The 17,143-nt window shown below is 37.3% G+C and overlaps 1 protein-coding gene across 1 annotated transcript in view; it reads left to right on the forward strand.

Moving 5' to 3' along the window:
• Positions 1-523: 523 nt before the first annotated feature.
• The window catches only part of snap25b (synaptosome associated protein 25b), a 44,817-nt gene continuing 28,197 nt past the window's right edge, over positions 524-17,143 (forward strand). Inside the window, exon 1 of the mRNA XM_081394192.1 lies at positions 524-620. The gene's annotated coding sequence lies outside the window, so the exon portion shown is untranslated. The remainder of the gene's footprint in view (positions 621-17,143) is intronic.

Below are 17,143 nucleotides of genomic sequence, written 5' to 3' on the forward strand. Positions count from 1 at the left end.
TGACGATATGGTCAAATTCAAGGCTTCTCAACAACTGTCATTTTTTATTGAATAACAAACAGCTCCTGAAATATCTGGAATGTTGGCACAATTTTATTCTATTGATGCTCCCAATTTCAGAAGGTTTCCTTTGAATATTGTCTTGTGGGTGACTCTGAGGTTGATAATCGCCACAATCTATTAGGTGATCCCCAAAATTATTTACTAGAGGGTTAAATGAGAAGGAAAATGCTTCATTTCACAATCACAATAAATCATATGGAGCCAAACAACCCGCTGAACCCATGCACTCCAAATTAACATATAGCAGGGATCAATGAGATCTAAATCCCATAGCAGCCTCGCCCTAGTGTTGAGGGTCACTGTGACGTTAGAGAGGCTTGTCATCCTGGATGAGGGCGGGGTTATTTACACTCACTCCGAGGCTGTATGGCACGCCCTAGTGTTGAGGGTCATTATGACGTCAGGTGGGGGCACGCCATCTTTGATGAGGGATGAGGTTTTTTCACTCACTCACTCACTCACTCCAGAGCTGTGTGCACAATCACTAGGTGACCCAAATCAGTGCTGAAGGAGGCAAGGCGATAGTAACATCCCCAACGTGGTTCATCGAGTGCAAGGTAGGTGTTTATTCTTTGTTTTTAGCCGAGCTTTTGCTGTAGACGCTTAACTCCCACAGGTTTAGTTCGTTATTTTTTGTTATGGTGTAATTTGCGTGTTTATGTTCGAGGAAGTTTCGGGGATATATGTCAGAGCTGTAATTGAGCGATTGAAAGCGTCGGCTCGTGCTCGTGCCTGTTGTGTGAATTTCAGCACCACGGAGAGCGCTCGTTAAGAGACGCGCGCCAAAACAGTAAAAATAGACTGAACAAGCACAAAACTAGTTATTTAAACACCGAATTAATTATTTCGTGGAAGTCAAGCCTCCATAGTACTAAGAAACGGTCTTCTTTCGAATTAATCATAGATGTGCCCTAGTTTTTGAGCAGATTGAAATAATGAGAATGTCCTTTTTTTTTTTTTTTAGATTTGCATGATATGCATTATGAAATTAATGTTCTCTCAAAAAACAAGTAGGGTTATTCTCGACTGTATTTGCAATCATATGCTGTCAAAAAAAAAAAAAAAAATCCAAAAATTGGTAGAATGTACTCTGAAAATGAGAAGCTATGCTTTACTAAAAACCTCTTAATTGGTTAACAGTGTTACCTTAATATATATATATTTTTTTAAAGAAGCTAAATTATTGTAAAACAACAACAACAACAACAGCAACAAAACCCCGGAGAAATGTAAAAACAAAAATACAGCATGTATATGTTTCTTTGTTAAATATATTAACTAATCAATATATGTATACCTTTAAAGTATACATTTTTATAAGAAAACATACAAAATCACCTTTTAATTTATGGAAAAAGGGAGTTCCGAGAATTTCCTGTGTGAAGGATCACATTTGATGGATTTCATTTAAAGTGTTAATTGTATCTTTTTTATGCTTTATTTGGTTATCAGTTATGTGCATTGGATTGTTTTGTATTGCATTTATATTATTATTATTATTTATAGCATTATTTTGTGATTTGAATGCAGTTGTTGATTAACATTGTGCTCTGTTTGCATGTCCATCATTGACCATAGTTGATGGAGAGGCCAGTTTTGATGAACTTTAAGTCATTGTGTGGCATTTTACAGTAAAAACAGATTTTAATGGCTCATATATGTTGATATATTAGCATTAATAACATACAGTCAGCAAAATGTCATACCATAATGCTTGTAACATCATCAATGTAAGTTTACCATAAATTTAAATATAAGCTTACCCTCCATGCTGTTATGTTTTTGAGGCTGTAACCTCATAAAGCAATACTATGATTATAATATAAGATTTTATAAGTTTGTTGATAGATTATAAAAGTGATTGAAGTCTCAAATCATACATTAAAATACAAGGTTTCTCTATTTCAATCAAAGCTGCCAAAAGTTCATCACATCTCTCCGTGTGCATTGAGCCATCAGACATCAATTGTTCAAGCAGAGCCTTGGGACTTGTAATGTTGGCATTACTCTTCTGTTTTAGGGGGAAGTAGCCAGTGCGGATTGCATAACTGTTTATCTAGGCCAGGGTGTGTTTTCTTCGTCATCAGGTCTGTTTACAGCTTTATATCTTCCAACAGGGTGTTGGCACCGAATTGTTCCCACGGAGAGGCTGGTGACAACAGAAAGACACTTTGTTTTAGGGTTCACGTGTGGATGTTTGAGGAAAACGTGTCGTATTTGTGCTTTATTTTTAGATCGGTGTCGATATGATCCAGTTTTAGAAAATAACCGAGGTGCTTGAAGCAGGTGAAAGTGAAAATTTTGATTGCACACTACCTGCGTGTGTTCAGTGCCAAGGGACAACACAGCGTGAAGTCAGCACTGCTTTTCCTAACACATGGCGTTTAAAAAGATGTGGCGTATTTGTCTAGAAATGATTTGGAGCGTTATACACAGCCTTGAAAGGCAAAATGAACTGCTGTTTGCCTAATGTTTCGAGATATTGTCCTTTTTAAAAATACATTTTACATTGTGACCTGTACAGAAACATCACATCAGTCAGAGACTATGATATAACACGCTCCTTAGGCTGCAAATGACTTTATTGGCCGTGTCGACGGCGCCGTATGTCAAACAGTCAGCATACAAATTGTCTGTTCGCCGGAATGTTCTCTTCCCTTGATGACTTTCATGATGACTAATGCCGTCCATGCTGTGCACATGACAGGCTCATGTTCTGCTCTAGGCGTTGCAATGCTAACATGTTCAGGCTCCTCTGTAGGGTCAGAGAGATAGTTAGCAGTCCACATAAGCGAATGTGGCTGGTGGCTTTAATGGATGGCTTCGTACAAGCTACCTCCGCTCCATCAGATTAGTACACTGGGCTTTATCCCTTCCTGAATGGGACACTCACTTTGGTTTTAAAGCTGTAATCCCCTCTGGTAAAGATGATTGCTTTGAACCTCCCGAACGCTGCTGCACTACACAGCCAACGCACTGACACAAATATGACAATTATATAATCGTGAAGTTTTCGAATAATCATTCCATACTTGAATTCTTTCTTACGGTAGCGATGTTCAGCAGGTTTTTGTGGCGTCCTTTTGGGTTGCGTCACTTGTCTGTGTGTAATCTATGGCATTTACCCAGAATAGAAACATTTTCTGAGGGCAGACTTTCATCTTTTTTTCCTCCTTTTCAAAAAAGGGACATGTGGTCTTTGATAACACAGCACATTTCACGGCTTGTTCTTCGTCACCGTATCATATCTGCTGTGTGTCTTCGGCTCGTCACGGGGCGAAACACGGGTTGCATCCTTATAAAGTTTGTGCAACCTTCTTTTATGAATGCTATCGCTCCTCCATGCTGCATGTCATGTTGTGTTTGTAATTGCAGTTGAGAACAAGTCTTAGTTGGCCAAAGACAAATTTTCTCAATTTCTTGTAGTGCCTTTCACAATTACATTGCACATGTTTATGCTTTGAATGTCATTCGCAACCCATTTTATCTGAGCAAGTATTTGTTTAATTAAATATGACTTCTCATTTATATGAGAAGAAATGTAGATTGAGACTTGATTTCATCCCTTAGGAATTGTTTGGCTTGTGCGAAATATGAGAATCTTCAAAAGTAAGAAAGATTCATGATATAACAGGCGAAAAGGAATATAGTTACAGAGCCGGAACAGGATATTACTTATTGATTAAAGATTATAAAGACAAGCACATTTTTATTTCAAATAACGTGCACTGATGTTTTGCATTGCAAGACTAAATGTGCACTGGGAAAGTAAAAAGAGTTGTTTTATATCACAAGTTGATTATTTCAAAGAGTACACGTTTTAGTGCTCTACATATGTTGTTTATAATGCCATTTGGCCTGTGGCTTCTTATGGTACAGTGTTTTTTTGGCCTAGTTTTTTTTGCTGCTGTACTTTTGCCTCATGTTTTATTCACTCTTTCTTCAGCTTTAAAATTTCTGGCATGGATTTTACATGATCTTACGGACTGTAGCAGTTTTTGCATTTGTTTTGCGGTAGAGTTTTATATATTGAGCCACATTCACACTCTGAATATCAAGTACGATATAAACCCTAACGCTCGAAATAATGAATTGGTTTGAGTTGGGCAAACTTAAAGGAGCTGTATGTAAGAAATCTATTTCAATTAATCATAAAATTGCCCTGATGTGTCACTAGACATTAAGAAATCATGTTCATTTCAAATACTTATATCACTGACAACAGTAGTATGGCTAGGATATTGTCATTTAAAAAGTGGACTTGCAGCCCTCAACTGATGTTGATGTTGTCATTTTGTGTTTTGGCCTGAGCTCCTCCCTCCACCTATCTACCAATCACGAAGTCAGTAGTGTTTCGGGATCCGGGTTGCCAGCTTTGCTCTAACTAACCTAACCTACCCTAACTCTAGTCGGATAAAAATGTCTAACGTTACTAAATCAAAAAGACCTCGTTATAATTCAGAAATTCATTGTGACAAAGTCCGAAATAAAACCAGAATTTGTATTGGAGATGCTTTTGAAAGATGGAGGCGGCTGAAAACGGAGAAGAATTTGAACACAGACGCCAACGTTGCTAATTTTCTCCAGGACAGGTAAGATTCATCTATGCTTGGCTAACTTGTACTGGATGTCAATGGACATTTCATATATTCATGACAGTCGAACAAAGTTATGCATGTTCAAGCAACGTAACGTTAGCTCACATGGACGTATGCATTTGCAATGCATTATAGGAGCCCGTTTCTCTGTCATTATGCTGAGACGCTGATGAAAACATTAGCACGCCCATTATGGCAATTTGAAACGTAATTGAGACAAGCCTAACTTTACCTCAGAAAAAATTATTCGTCATTCGTTCTTCACGTATATCGTGGTCTAAGTTACACATGCTGCAAGTTGACCTGTATGACCATTGCTAATGTAATTTAGTTACTCTAACAATATTTTCTGATGGGACTGAAAACAACCCTGTGATAGCCATTGGTGATATTGAATTTGTCCCGTGTTATAATTTCTGTGGCAAATGTTTATTCTGTTTTTAGCCTACTTATGACAAAAACTTTAGCACTTGTAAATCGAGTTTTTTTTTTTCGTATTGAAAAATAAGGAAGTATTATTTTGTTGTTTAAGTCTATATGTTTTTTGTTTTGTTTTACTGTTATCCTTTTTTTTCCTCAGATTTTTTTTAATTGTACTGTAATTTTATTTATATGTTCAAAATAAAGAAATCAAATCAAATTAAATATCAAATCAAAAACGCTTATCTCTTCAGCTATTATGGCCCCAGCACCTCAACAATTAGTACATTTTTTAAATAAGTAATTACTCATCAAAATATCTCTCATAAAGCATAAACACAATTAACAGAAAAAAAAACTTACTGTGTACGTCTCGTCGTCACTTGCCATTGGAAGCTCATTGAAGCAGCCTATGTTTCTGCTAAATCCTGCAGCTTATCTGGCAACCTCGAGTCAGGGGGGAGGGGGAGGGGATACACGGCTCTACAGTATTTTTAAAGTGATTGCAGTACCAGTTTTGGCCACAATCTTTATGAGTATTTAGAACTTTTTCTTTTGAGTTTCAAGAAACTGACACATTTGAAGTAATCTGAATTATTTTAAACTGTATGAAACTGGGCTTGGATTTCCATTTCCCAGCAGGCTTTGCCATAGCACTCAAAAGGGAGAGTATTATTTTTTTTGTACAAGATTAAAGGGTTAGTTCACCCAAAAATGAAAATTATGTCATGAATGACTCACCCTCATGTCGTTCCAAGCCCGTAAGACCTCTGTTCATCTTCGGAACACAGTTTAAGATATTTTAGATTTAGTCCGAGAGCTTTCTGTTCTTCCATTGAAAGTCAATGGACGGCATACTGTCCATGTCCAGAAAAGCAGTACAGACATCATCAGAGTAGTCCATGTGACATCAGTGGCTCAATCTTAAGTTTATCAAGCGACGAGAATACTTTTTGTGTGCAAAAAGTAAACAAAAATAACGACTTTATTCCACTATTCATTTCCTTCTCTCTGGGCCTCAAGTGAGTTCACGTAGTGTTTTTGCACAGCGCGTCTGTGTTGTACGTCACACGTAGGCTCACTATTGGCCGATGCTGGTCATGTGTGATGCGTGTGACGTACAACACAGACGCGCTGCGCAAAAACACTACATGAACTTCAGAGAGAAGGAAATGAATAGTGGAATAAAGTCGTTATTTTTGTTTACTTTTTGCGCACAAATTCTCGTCGCTTGATAAACTTAAGATTGAGCCACTGATGTCACATGGACTACTCTGATGATGTCTGTACTGCCTTTCTGGACATGGACAGTATGCCGTCCATTGACTTTCAATGGAAGAACAGAAAGCTCTCGGACTAAATCTAAAATATCTTAAACTGTGTTCCGAAGATGAACGGAGGTCTTACGGGCTTGGAACGACATAAGGGTGAGTCATTAATGACATAATTTTCATTTTTGGGTGAACTAAATCTTTAATATTAAATTGGAGATTTAGTAGTATTTAATGTTTTGCTATGCTAATTTAGATGAGTTCCTGTTATGTTGGGTTTTTTAAGAGCAATTAACATGCATTGTACAAAATAAAAAATAAAAAGTAACTGATTGACTCAATTTTTTTGAGTTTTGCCAACTTATTCGGGTTTGTAAGTGTTGTTGTTCCTCTTAAAAGCTTAAAAGAGGAAATATAATGCATTGGTATATACAACACTTTATTAAAACGATGTGCGTTTGCATTGTTATGCAGATCCGTTGTTGCATTTTGAGGTTTGTTAATGGCTTACGTTCAAAGCCTGTTAGAAAATGAATTGTTCTTCTCTGGAGAATACCTCCTCTGGCACACTAAAAGTGTTCCCTCCTTTTATTAAAGCTATTTGATACATAGTCACACAAAAAAAAAGCGATAACGTAATGAAAAATAGAAAACAGAAATTACCGAGCACAAATAACTCTGCCTGTGTCAGAAATGAATTCCACCTTTCTGCATCACCTTTGCTTGCCGTCCCCATACTTGCCTTTGGCAAGGAGAGAGAAAATAGACTCATAGCACAAACGTGGCCCTCGGTTAAACTCTCCATTTTCCCACTGATTTAGGACCAATTCCCCTCCCACGGATTCTGTCTGCAAACATAACAAGAAAAATGCAAAACCGATGTCCGATTCTGTTTACAGACACAATATCTCCTAAGCAACACATGGGAGAGCATGCTGGTTTGGAGCTCTGTGATGAAGAGAGTTTCTCAGTGGAGGGCCGGACACTGCTCCAGGGACTCTCCTTGATCCTGGGATCAGGGCTTTAATGAAGATAAGCCTGTGGTGTGTTGGAGTTATTGCCCAGGGGTTTAAGGGTCATATGTGACCAGATGGTCCCTTGTGAACTGAGCAGAATGAAGCCATAGCCCTGAGCATGGGGAATCGTGGGATGGTGGGGTTGGAGGACGGGACCTTTGGAAGCAGAGGGTCTGGTTAAATATGTTGACAAGCACATTTTGGTCACGGGGATCACGACAGAGCTTTAGAAGTACATTACGTCTGCTTTCTCTGATGTTTGTTTTGAATAACATATTATATACAGTAATTGATGACCATAAACCCATCAAAAAAACATTGTTATTTCAGTATTTTTTATATACTATTATTTAGTAATTTTTTGCTTTGGCCTTCATTTTCATATTTTCAGCTATCATTTTAATAATTTTAGTTTAAGTTTTAGTAATTTAGGCAAAAATATTTTATTTTAACCCCTGATTTCCGGGAAAGTTTTCAGTCCAGTGATCCAGTAAGCAAAAGCACTCAAACAATCAGTCCAAAACAATGCTAATATAAAGAAAACAGCCCATATGGCCAGATGATACGCAAACAACATTTATCAGCTAGATAAAGCAAACCAGCTTCTCCCTAGTAAAATTTCGATGGATGTGAATTGTAAAGATGATTGCGATGACGTACAGGAGTCGTACAGGAGTCGTACAGTAAGCATGCCTGAGCCCGTTATTAATGATGCGAAAACAGTATCAAAAACTGATCGCACATTGTATTTATGCACAGACACATTTCAGTACAATCGTGTTGTTTCCACACACATTCAGGATAATGTTTTTATCCGTCATGTGTATGTTGCTGTGTTTAGTAATTCTGAATGGATCCGTGTACTGTAGTATATGCAGTCGTAAAGGCAGCTAGTTTAGGTTTTTTTGGGCATCGCCATGTGGTCCTGTTCGGTATCACAACTTGACATGTCTAAAACGTAAACAAGCTCTTTGCTGTTGCACTGTACACTGAATTCTGCCATGTTTTTTTCTGCAATGTTTTTTTTTTTGTGTGTGTGTGCTTTGGTGTGCATAAACTAATGAATTCAACGCTATCTCATGACCAATTTGTACGAATTCATACGAGTGAGTAAAATGTGACTGATGCGTAGGAATTCGTACGACCTCACTCGTACGATTTGTCTAAACCCCAGTGACGGTTAGGTTTAGGGGCGGGGTCAGGGGTAGGTCATTCGTACGAATTCATACGAATTAGGAAACTCGTAAAATATGTACGATTTAGCAAAAATCGTACAAATTCGTACGAGTGAAGTTGTATAAATTCGTACGAATAAGCCACCACGTAAAATTCGCACGAATTGCCGTGAGATCGGGTTGAATGAATTATACGGACTCCTTATATCATTTGGTTATTAGGTGTCCTTTTGGAAACAACCATGTAGGAAGACACATCATGGCCATATTCCAGGATGACAATGTCAAGATTCATCAAGCTCAAATTGTGTTATTTCTTGATGAAAGTTACATCACACCATTTAGAGGTGCATCAATTTTTGGTCAAGATCTTGTATTGACAATGCAAGAGTCCAGCACTCTGTAAAGTCTCCTCCAGCACATCCCAAAGACTCTCAATGAATTTAAGGTCTGGATTCAGAGGTGCCAATTCATGTGTGAAAATGATTCTTCATTCTTTCACAATTTTAACCTGATGAATCTTGACATTGTCATCCTGGAATATGGCCATGATGGCCTTCCTGCATGGTTGTTTAAGAAACGAAAAGCTACACACTCCTTCAATGAGGGTTAGAAGAACTGTTGCCAAACATGTAACATGCTAGAAATATAATAATCACTGCAATAATGACCTAATCATAGATCCAATTTATTTATTTTTTGACCAGGCAGTGTATGCAGCTGTGTATTTGAACAGATTTAACTTTGCAAGCAACATATACATTGTAAATAGTGACTTGTATTATATGAGATGTCTCTCCAGTGCTGATGTTCTTGAAGGGCTCTTAAAGCATGAATTGTGGCTTATATTTTCCCCTGTCTGCTGCCTTTGATGTCACAGCTCAGGATAGTCATTTGTGAAGGGTTTGAGACTGTGTTTTTGAGACTAACAGATAGCTCTCTCAAAGGTATTATCAACATCCTTGGTTGAAACAAACTAATGAAAGATGACTATGTAAGATGCAGTCTTAAAATATAGTAAAATGTCTAGCAGTAAGCTAAGGGATTTCACCACAGGTAAAATGTGTTTTTAGGCTTTTGTATAAAAAAACAGGAACATAAATATGATGAAAGACCAATGTTCAATAAGTTTATTTTTTTTTAAATAAAAAACATGGAATATATATATATATGAAGAGTTCAGATGCAAAAGCCTCTAAGTGCCATCTGAAATTTTCTTCTAGAATGATCATTTTTATCAAGCTTGTATATTTAAGTTCAGTAATTTCACTTAAATGACAATTCATAGGTAATTTTCATTGCCATTTAAGTGAAATTACTGAACTTAAATATGCAAGCTTGATAAAAATTATCATTCTATCAGAAAATTTCAGATGGCACTTAGAGGCTTTTGCATCTGAACTCTTCATATATATATATATATACTGTACATTAGCCAATATTTTCACTTTTCACTATTAAATAAATGACAAGAATATATATATACTGTATATATTGGCCAATATTTTCATTATTTATAACATAATGAAAGTGAAGAAATACTATGAATGTCAAACTCCAAAATGTCCAAAATATTCCAAGACTTTAAAGCCATTTGATAGCTTTTGTTTGAGAAACAGACTGAAAATTAAGCCATTATTCAATGAAAATTCAAGCTCATTCAAGCTTGAAAACCCCTGCTGTCATTCATTCTAATTGCATTAAGAAAAAAAACATGTGCGTGTTCCACAGAAGAGAGAAAGTCATATTAAAATAGCTTTGAATGTATAAACTGATTTTTGAGTCTGAACCATCCATTGTAGGATTATAAATTAATATAAATTAATATTTAGATATGATATTATGCACAATATTAAATACCGCTACAGAATCTGGTCCTGTTTATTCCTAGTGCATTGTGGGTTTTAGCCAGTCATGTCCATGTACAGCCCAGTGTCTCCACACAAAAACACTGTTACATTAATAATCTTGACCTCATATTTCTCATTGAATAATGTATGTCTGCAGTGCACTGTGAAGGCAGAGACAGATGTGACAGTGTGCTGCACTGACATTTTCAATGTCCTTGACAGAAACAGCTACATCTGAAGACCCACAATGCACTTCGAAGGCCTCACCATCCTACACAAGCCACTTGTCTTTAAAGGATTTTGAATTATAATCTCATTTAAATTGCAGTGAAATTAGAAATTTTAGGCTATTGTGATGTTAATGATGTAAAAATGTAAAAATAATGGGAAATATTGTAATATTCAAGCTTTCTTTTATCTCAAATCTGTTTCAAAGAGCGTGGGCAACATGAAACGGGAAAACATATCATTGGAATATTGGTTTTAATGCATTTTACTGAAACAAAGAGGAGCTATACGTGACATCCTCTCCATCACAGGGCTGAGATCATGATCGTGTCCTACTTTCAGAGTCGACTCTGCCTCTCAATGCAACGCCGAGCATGATTAATGTGTTTCAGTGTGTTTTCCAAATGGAGGTACAGTATTTTATCAGCTTTGACTGAATTTCTGTTGACATTAGGATATTAACACTGCCAATTCACTTCCTGCTAAGATACCTCCTCTGGAGTTACAGAATTCAATTCTCCTGACTTTCCGTAATTCTATAGACGTCTACGTTTGGGGATTGGTTATAGCCGACCTTCGTGTCCGACCTTGTGGAGCGGCGTAAGCATCAAAACAACAGTCTGAGGAATGGAACCTGGCGATTTTGTGACGGCTACATTCAAATATTTAATCACACGCTTCGCAGACGGCCGACTCATGCTAACCTACTTTCTCAGTTTTTTTATCTCACCTTGGAGAACTGTTGTCTTCTGGAAGGCTGATTAGGTTTGATGAGCTGTGTTTCGGTGATGAGCAGGATTTAATAGTTGATTATTAGAGGTAGCAGAGCTCTCAGGGGGTCAGATGGAGTTGATTTTTTACTTCTGACCATCTTCCATGGTGCAATTGATGCAATCTATTTTTTAAATGGATAGTTAACACACAAAAAAAGAAAATTCCTCATGTCGTTCCAAATCAGCATAGCTTTCTTTTCTCAGATGTGCAAGCAGACCATCTATGGGACATTCCATCATATCTTTATGTACACAATATTAATCTTTTACATTGTAATCCTTTTATTTTTAAAATTTGGCATGTTTGTGTGCTGCTGAGTGTCCCTGTGTGTGTAATAAGCAGAGTGTACACACGTTGTGGACCCGCCTATAGGTGCGCATTATGATAGGGCCCTTAGTTAAACGGTTCTTGATTGGCATAATGGTTCCATGAAGAACCTTTAACATCCATGGAAACGTGCACAAAAGTTTCTTTATAGCAGTTTTTTCTTAATTAAAATGTTCTTCACACTAACAACAACAAAAAAAATTGTTCTTTTCAGAACTGTTCACTGAAAGATATTTTGGGAAACCAAAAATGGAAACCCCCTTTCTTATTTCGATGTGGATAGAATGGAGAGAAATCTGTTTTCTAGGGTTGGATGGTTCTTCAGGTTGCTTGGTAACTTGCCAATTACCCAACACTTGTCTGTGCTGTTTGGATGTCCCACCATTTTCTCTTTCTCTCTATCTATTTTATGTCCTTTACTCACCCTGATTGTTATTTTGAGTTGTCTTGCAAATTCAGCATTTAGATATGTCTTATATGAAACCTTGTTTGTAAAAGTTTGGTTTTGATTTCCTTTGTTTCTCCTCGTTCTCCTCTTCTTTTCTGGTTGTCATGGTTATCAAGCCTTAAACTGAATGGGATTTGCAGTCTAATGGCTGTCTAGATCAGGTAATGGTAGAAGAAATACTTTGGGAAACAATACTTTGCTTTTACTGATATACAAGGAAGTAAAATGGGAGGTGGTCTTCCCTTCAGGATGGGAGGTCACAGCTGGAATATCCTGTGACATGGTTTTGCGCGGAATGAGATCTAATTATGCTGCATATTAAGGGAACATTTGGTGTGGCATGAGACTAAATCATGCATAAAGGCACTTCTGCAAGAGTAAACATCACATATAACTATAATTAGACTCACGTCTATGCCAGATAACACTGTGCTGAAAGTGTTTTCTGGGGAGCGAAATCTTTAAAAGTTTTCCCCCTTGGGTCACAGCCAGTTCCTGCAATGCCAAGCGAGATGATCTCAAATGTTTTTACGGAGCATTAATACATTAACTGACGTATTATACCAAATATTTAGGTATAAATACACTAAATTATTATGTATTATACACTATCATATGAACCTTAATCTTAGGGCAAAATTTACTAAACTAAATTAGCGTAAGAGCGCAATCGCATAAAAGCACCGATGGGAGTGGAAAGTTCAGCGGGTGATTTACTGGCAATGTGCAAATTAAAGAACACAGACGCATCCGGATCATTTCATAATGTCCAATGCAATCTACCAAGAGCAGAGCAAATTAGCGTCTGGTTTAAGAGTGCTTTTTTGGGCGTTAAATAGTGGTGCAAATACCAGTAAGCTGACTAGCACAAACTTTAGTAAATCACCTTGTATGATTCATTTAAAGGGTAACTCTCGCCAAAATGCAACCTAGGGTCTTTTTGTTAATCTACCCGAGGCAAACTTTTGTTTAAAAGCATAATTGGAATGGAAACGCCACTTTTAAGTTTGACCGTATTTTCGTTTTCGGTCAAATTGCCTTTTGAATGGGAGTGCTTGGGGCACTTCTATGATAGCATCAAAAATGGCTATTTTTAAAACACTAAGAAGGCTCGACACAACATGAAACTTAGCTCGAAGTATCACCAGGGGCTCTACACATGAACTCGAGCATTGAGAACATTGTTTGTGTACACGGAGTTTACTAAAAAGAAAGATTTTGAACAACTCGCTGTAGCTGTGTCCGCCGGCATTTTGACAGTCAAAAATAGTCGATCTCCGAATGCGAATGAACTGACTCTGAATTTTAGTATTGTTTCTTATATGAGGATCCTTTTTCAAACACAAGGTCAATATTGATTTTCACTAACGACGAAACAACAAATTATCCGTGAATTTATATGGAATTAAGCTTTAGGAGCTTTCCATTTTTACTCTCCTCCCTGTTACGTTGCATTCGGAGATCGACTATTTTTGACTGTCAAAATGCCGGCGGACACAGCTACAGTGAATTGTTCAAAATTGTGTCATTTACAGTCCAGGTACATGTTTATGAATGAGAGATTTATTTCAATGAATCTCATAAGTTGTTCTAAGTGAATTGAACACAAGGGGCGGGACAACACAGTAAGCTTGCAGTAAAGAGAGCCAATAGGCCATAAATCCTCTTTTTGAGTGGTTGGTTTAATCTGTGGCCCTGTGTCCTCTGGCATGGCCGATGTGACACAGCCTGACGGGTTTAATACACATCAGGCAGCAGGTCTCTGGAGGGGACGGCAGTTCGATCTTCTTTGGAGGATACACTGAAATGTTGAGTAACAGGCTCTGTTTATCTACTGATCTCTAACATCCAATTATTTTTGTGGGCTTTTGTTTGCTATAAAAGAGACACATTCATTGCTCTCTTCATGAGGTGTGGGGGTAGACGTGGTAACATCTGGTCGGGTCTGGACTGGGGTCATATTCATCTTCTTCAAATACCTCACATTTTGTTGGATGCTCATCGAACATTTTTTCCTTCATCAGGCAGTCTTTTTTATTCTATGTTTCATCATTGCAAGCTATTCTTAACTGTGCAGGGTAACACATTCTGCCAAGCAATGTGCTTTTGGGATTTGTACTGGGATGTGTTGAAAAGAAGCACCTGGTCTTTTCTTTATCAGCACTTACTTGATATTGCTTGCAACACGAAGATTCTCTTAAACAAAATGTGCTCATTTGAGGTCAATCTGTCATCACAATGAATCTTACATTATTTCATTTGTTCCCAGCAAGCAATTTTGCATTTAAAAGACGTCTAATAGCCATCCAAACACAACCCTCACATCTAGGCTAAAACAAGGCAAAATTTGGACTGTCAGTTCAAATTTAATAGACGTCTAACCATAGCCCAAGAATAGACTAGTCATCAATGAGATAACATGTTAAAGAAATGAAACCAAACACCTTGTAATCACTGTTGACTTTGCTTACATGATGGAATACCATGCATCTTGCAAGTTATTTTGGCAAAAAAATAAAATAAAAAAAATTCAAGGTTATTTTGGCTAGAAGTGCTTGCATAGCCGGACTATATCGGGTCTATAGTTAACCTAGATGGTGAAATGACATCTATTGCTTGCTGGGCATTCTCAATGCAGTATCATATAAGATATCATATGTATATGAAATATCAGATTCTGTTGCTTTATTTTTTAGTAGTATTTTTTATTGTATAGCTGCATTAATATCTCAAAGTAAAAAGTTGGATGCTGTTTATCACATATTGTGTTCTGTGAAAATGTCAGATCACTCTGAGTACTCGAGTGTTAATTATTCTGCTTATTTTATATTCACAATAGCAGCTGAGTCATTAATGTGGTTTTGGTCTGCCGTTAACATTAAGCATCACATTTCGAGGGTCGCTTTTGCATCAGCTCTTTATCAAAGGTGTCTGTGAAAAATCTGCTAAAACGTTTAATTGAGGGTTTTTTGATGCAGAAATGAAATTATGTGTCCTTTTCAATCGAGATGGATTTGATGGCTGAATCAAAATATGTCAAAACCAAACCTTTTGAACCATGTTTTTGTTCAGTGCTGGTTCAGGTCTTTATTCATAATAATCGTCAAGATTCATCACCATCACATATAAATGGAGATGGCAAATGTTGTATAGAGACAACAGCACAGAAGTAATAATAGCTATATTTGGACGTATAAATGGATGTATAGTTTTTCTCATTTGTGCAACATAGTTTTATGCTGTCACTCATGAATATAAAACGGCAATCTCCTCCAAAATAATAATCACATGGTAAATAATAGAGCGGTGTTGCTGTTTTCTATGTGGCCAGAGTTCAACAAACCTGTTTCTCAATGTCAAGGTTGCTGTATATATCAACCTTGTGCTTGCCCTTCGCGTCAGAGGTGGTTTGCACGACACAACATTTGCCAAAGGGCTAAACGAAATTACCTTTTGCATTATGAAGAGAGAACTGCAATGCGCATGCCCTTTATATTGCTATCTACTGGTGTGGTTTGGTTAATACAAATGTGTTTTCATTAAACCCTCATTTTTGTGGGTTGCATAATTCTCCCTCAGAAATTGAAAATGATTAAGATTTGTGCCAGTGAAGGCTTGCAAAGTCTTTAGTGGGAAAGTATCTCTATGATTGGCATTTTAACTGTTTTAAAATGCCTTTTAGTTGAGTAAAAACTCAGGACTGTTTTCCTGTCTGGATTACAAGAAAAGCAAAGTACGCGCACGGCTGCCACGTTTGGGTGGCGATGTAGTTTTTCTCTTGGGGTGTGGATTAAGCTGGTTTGGCGGATAAGCCACGTCCTTGATGAACAATGATTTACAAGATGGCCTGTGCATCCATGGCTTTGTAGAGACAAGGCTAAGAAAATGCTTGCCAATGAGAAAGCCATTGCTCTTGTTCCCTATCAGACACATCATCCATTATTAATGGAATACTGAATTAGGATGGCTCAGGAGAGATAGTAATGGAGTGAGAGATGGAGAGAAAGCACATCGATGAGACTGACGTCGTATACAGTGTAAATGGACCTCTAATTTCTTGTTTATCACTTGGAGAAGATGCAGTTTCCATTGAGAAAAATCACATTAGTGTCCATCTCAAAGACCATACAATCTCACTTCTGTTGGATGTTGCTTTAAAGGGGTGGTATAATGCCCTTTTCACAAGATGTAAAATAAGTCTTTGATGTCCACAGAGTGTGTATGTGAAGTTTAAGCTCAAAATACCCCACATATATTTGTATATAGCATGTTGAAATTGTCACTTTTTGAGGGTTGGCAATTTTTTTTGCTTTTCAGCACAGTTTTTGTGTCTGTCCCTTTAAATGCAAATGAGCTGCTGCTTCCGTCACAGAGGGCGGAGCTACAACAGCTCGTGTCCTTTTACCTCACACAGACATGCACTGAAAATGTCAAAACTTTTAGCCTTTTATGTTCAAACCGGAGTCAGACAAAGTTGGAGAGACTCAAGAAGAAGTGACAACAAAGAAAGCAACAGGACATTTCTGAATGGTTAGTTGAAGAATTTATGCAGCTGATATGGAGTTAACTATCTTCTAGTCATTGATTAGCATATTCTGTCATGATAATCTATATAAATCGTGTTTCGGGGGCGGGGTTTATGTAAATCTTAGGGTTTGTGATGTCACTAACCCAGGAGGAATGTTGTGTAGTCCCTACCAGCTGTTTATTGTAGTCCTTAAAAAGCAATTTCTTTAAAAGCAAATATCTCCCTTTGCTTTGAACTTTAACGTTGGAACTTTGCAGATGTTGTTTATGCTCAAACAGCAACATTACACACTAACTAAAGTTAGAAAAGTGAAATCATAATCAACCACCTCTTTAAGAATTCATATTTTTGTAACTTTCATCCTTGTTTTTGCATCTAACTGTATGTTGTGTAGTGAAAGGAATCTTTTGTGATCCTTGTGAAGATTGAAAGCACATTATGAGTC

Source organism: Scardinius erythrophthalmus, assembly GCF_964197995.2.
Source record: "Scardinius erythrophthalmus genome assembly, chromosome: 19".
Taxonomy (NCBI): Eukaryota; Metazoa; Chordata; class Actinopteri; order Cypriniformes; family Leuciscidae; genus Scardinius; species Scardinius erythrophthalmus.